The sequence below is a fragment of the Oratosquilla oratoria genome, chromosome 33 (genome assembly GCF_046742065.1).
Source record: "Oratosquilla oratoria isolate Oo_2021 chromosome 33, ASM4674206v1, whole genome shotgun sequence".
In the NCBI taxonomy this organism is placed as follows: Eukaryota; Metazoa; Arthropoda; class Malacostraca; order Stomatopoda; family Squillidae; genus Oratosquilla; species Oratosquilla oratoria.
Window position 1 is genome coordinate 18,648,132 of NC_134809.1, and position 4,988 is coordinate 18,653,119.

Consider the following 4,988-nt stretch of genomic DNA (forward strand, 5'->3'; position numbering starts at 1 on the left):
TTCTCGCCTGCCACTACGGTGGTCCGTGTTTGAATCCCACCCAGGGCTGAAATCATTTCAGTATCGTTTCGTTGTTGGGTTTTACTCCAACTCTCGTGGGCAGGGAGTTGGGTGTGTGTGTGTGTGCGTGTAAGGTCACAGTATTTCCCATAGATCGGTCACACGAGCTCTGAGCTCTCATCCGGGAGGTTAATAACTGTCGATCACGAGTCCAACACGTGATCTAAGACCATGTTGAATGTAGCAAAGTTAAGAAGGTGGAGCTGAAGGTGGACCAGTCTGAAAGAGATTTATCAAACCGATATATGGCAGCGTAAGAATTTACATTAGCCTCTCTCATCTCCTCCTTTATGAAATAGGATCACTGAAGCAAGACACTAAGGTACATGGACGTACATTGCACATAGATATATACATATATGTATATATATATATATATATACATATATGTATATATATATATATATATATTTGTATATATATATATGAATATATGTATATATATATATATATATATATATATATATTTGTATATATACATATATATATATATATATATATATATGTATATATATATATATATATTTATATATATATATATGGTTGAGTTGACCGACAATGAACGTTTATTCCTCTACATAAAAAACAAGGAAAGACCACCTGGGTTAGAATGTTCTCAATTGGCAGATTAAGGGAAGCACTGGCCACCACCATCTTATACTGAGATAGTCACGTTCATCCATCATGTTAAAAGAATAATTGTGTTTCTTGCTTGGCAGGTAAAATGACATATTAATATAACCTGTGCCTCTTTCTTATGAAGGATGTTCTCAATTGGCTTCATTATTTCACAATTCAGCTAAGGTACATGGATATATATTGTATATATAGTTGAGCTAACCTACAATGAACGTTTATTCCTGTACATAAAAAACAAGGAAAGGCACCTGGGTTAGAATGTTCTCAATTAAGGGAAGCAGTAGTCATCACCATCTTATACTGAGATAGTTACGTTCATCAATCATGTTGAAAAAATAACTGTGTTTCATGCTTGGAAGGTAAAATGACACATTAATGTAAACTGTGCTTCTTTCTTGTGAAGGATGATGAGAGGCTCTTTGCTAACACTTCTGGCTGCAATTCTGAGACTGTTTTAAAAGTTGAAGAGCATTTGGAGTGTGTGTGTGTGCTAGAAAATGAAAGAGTATGCAGAACCAACTCTGGTTTTGCAGGCAACTGGAAAAGAAAAAGAAAATATGAACATGAGCACAGGAGACTATTGTTGAGTTGCCTGAAGAAACAAGGGATGGGAATAGTAGCACAAAACTAGCTAAAATGCAATGCGTTCCTCATTTTCATTGTAGTCTTTGTACTAATAGAAATGTTTTACTATCAACTTCCTCACTGTGGATCCCAGATTTATTTATCTATTTATTCATTCATTTATTCATTTATTTATTTGTTTACATATTGTTAAACAACAGACAAGCAAATAAACAAAGACATAAACAAAGGCATTGAATAACATTTAGATTGGATATCTAACAAAAATGTGTTGCAAGTTCTAATAAGTTTATCTTTTTATCAGATAACCTATTTGTGTAAGTATATATTCATTTTTTGTCATTCATTCATCTATTTACATAACTGCCACTATTTTTCTATTTCCTTAATTCCTTATTTCCTTATTTCCCTGTCTCCATGTTCCACCATTTTACTGTTTCACTAATTTACCAATTCACTACTTCACTGATTTTCTGTTTGTTTCTCTCATTCGCTATTTTAATGCTCTATTTTTTTATCGTTTCGTTGTCTCTAACTATATCACTTTTCAGTATTACATTATTTTAGGATTTCATTGTTTCCTATTTCAATATTTCGAGATTTTACTCCTGTTGCACTGATTTACCATTCCGTCGATTCCTTGTTTCTCGGCCTCACTATTTCACAATTCAACTATTTTCTTATTTAGATATCTCACTATTTCATTATATCACTAATTTAATATTTCCCCATATCAATATTTCATTAATTTGCCACTTCATTACTGATCTATTCCACTACTTTACTGTTCTAGTATCTCTCTGTTTCACTTCTTCATTGTTTCTCTACTTTATCATTTGTCCCGTTTTATCATTTAACTATTTCACTACTTTCAATTGATCATTTCACCATTTCACCACATCTTCATTTTACACATCTAACATGTATCCAATTCACTATTTCATCATTTCACCTTATCTCCATTTTACATATCTAACATATATCCAATTTATTATTTCACCCTTTCACCAATTCACCATTTCACCAATTAATGATTTCACTTATCTAGAGGTGCTTAGATTAAACTGTTTAAATAAGAAGGAAAAGTAACAGAAGTGCGAGGAGAAGCTCAGATATGTGTAGGAGATAGTGAGGGATAGATTAGAGGTAAATATGAAGGAGGAATGGGGTGCTTCAAGTATGGAATAACAAAGCGTGCAAAGGTAGTGTGTGGAACAAGGAGATTGGGAGGAAATGGAAGGAAGTGAGTGGTGGGATGATGAAGTGAAGAAAGTTGGTGAAGAGAAGAAGCGAACATTCCCGGACTGGTTTCAAAGTAGGACGAGAGAAGCTTATGAAAGGTACAAAGAGAAAAGAAGAGAAGTAAAGAGTAAGATAAAGGAGGCAAAACGGAGAACAGATGTAAATTGGGGAGGAGTATGACAGAATTTTTAAGGTAATAAAAAGATGTTTTTGAAAGAAGTTGAGAGAGGAAGGGGAGGCGAACCAAGGTGAAAGATGCAGACGAAGAGATGATAACGGAGAAGGAGTCGGTAAAGGGAAGATGGGAGAAGAATAGGAAAAAAGTGATGATAGCACTGGAAGGCGATAAGAAAATGATATCGATGGGTAAGAAAAATGGAGGAGAAATAAGGAAGGGTAAGGTGAAAGTAATTATCAAAATTATGAAAGCAGGCAAGACATCTGGGTTGGATGGGTGTCTTGCTGGGTCTCTGAAGAAAGAAGGCACAGTAATAGTGGACTGGTTAGTCTCTAAAGGAGAGTATAGTGCTGGAGGACTGGAGGAGTGTCTATGATTCCTCTTTACAAAGGAAAAGGAGACAAATATGATAGTAGTTTCAGAAGGATCACTTTACTGAGCGAAGTTGGCAAGGCTTATGGGAAGGGTTTGGAGATTAGGAGAGGAAAAGAGGAAATAATTAATGAGGAACAGTGTGGCTTTAGGAAAGTTAAGAGGCTGCGTGGATCAGATTTTTGTGCCAAGGGAGATATGTGAAAAAGCTTTAGTAACAGGTTAGGATTTTTTTTTTTTTGGGGGGGGTCATTATGAATTTGGAAAAGGCTTATGATAGGGTAGACAGTGTCCCGAATGAACTATGGTCAGGCTAGTTGTGACACGAAAGATTTAAAAAAAAAAAAAAAAAAAAAAAAAAAAAAAAAGGACGTGCGCAGTTCGGACGAATGACAGAGTTCAGGCAGGATAATTAAATTCTTCGTTAAAGTTAAATACGATTACACTAACAAAACAGCACATAAACATAAAATGAACATATAATGATAATAACATTACATATGGCAAAAGTTATATAAATTATATTACCAAATTGTTGAGGTCGTAAGATTCACGTATGATCAGGTGGGTGGAACGAAGTCTACCCGTCACTATGGGGACAAATGGGTAATTTGAGGTGAACAATAACTTCTAGAATGGGCAGCTTCTAGTAGTGGAGGTTTGAGGTGAACGATACGTCTGGAAAGACAGATTCTTGTAGTATCTTTTGGTAGGATAGGAGAAGCTTCTCGTAGTCAGGAACATAATTATATTTGTTGAGAAGAAACAGAAGAGGCGTATTGCTTGTAGTCAAGCAACAATCTGGATGATATTCGATGAATTCGAATAACGAAGGTTAACAACACTTCGTTTTGAAGGCGGGCAGTAATTATTGTCCAAAGGGCCTGTGTAGTGGAGTTATCGATCTGTAGATAATTCTACGTAGATTCAAATGGGCCTTGAGTTTCAGCTTCTTTTCTCTCTGCTATGACTTCTGTTGACTTCTGCCGACTTCTGACTTCTGCGATCTCTGTTTTCTGTCCGAGTTCTTTGTTTTGCATTGGTCGTCCTAGGCCCCACGCCTTTTATACTAAGCGAAAGGGAGCCGACGTTTCACACATGGCCAAACCAATTCAAACTAGATAGCTTGAAGACACTCAACCAATGGGAAGACAGAGCGAGCTTTTCCTGCTTAAATCAGATACGATTCTGCTACGTGTTACATGCGAGCAAACGTAAAGGGCGCACTCCAACCGACTTGATATTGCGCAGTTGTGAACAAGCATATGCATATACATAACTTTACGTATTGATTATATAAATTCACGTCAGGTATGACTTGAAATTACAAACAGGAGATTTTATTTACACAAGGGCGTGACACAGCACAACCACTGGATTCTACTCACGTCAAGGACGTGACAACAGCTAGGGAATGTGGGAGGTTTTGCAGATATATGGGATTGAGGGAAAGATGTTAAAGGCAGTCAAGAGTTTTTACGAGAGTATTAGAGCATGTGTTAGAATTGGAATTGGAGAGAGCGAGTGGTTTGAGGTAAAGATGGGACTGTCAGGGATGTGTCATGTCACCGTGGCTGTTCAATGTGTACTTGGATGCGGGAAGTAAAGGCGAGGGTAATGGTCAGGGTACTGGAGATGGTTAAAGAAAGTAGAGAAAAGTGGGAGGTGAGCCAGTTGCTGTTTGCTGACGTCATTGTGCTTAAAGGAGTTAGTGATAGAGTTTTGGAAGGTATGCGTTTGAGATGAAGGTATGTGTTTGAGATGAAATGTCTGAGAAGTATGGTAGGGGTTACAAGGTTGGATAGAGTAAGAAACGAGGAGGTGAGGAGGAGAGCGGGAATGGAAAACATGACGGATAGAGTTGATGAAAGAATATTAGGAGGGTTTGGTCACATGGAAAGAATAAATAAAG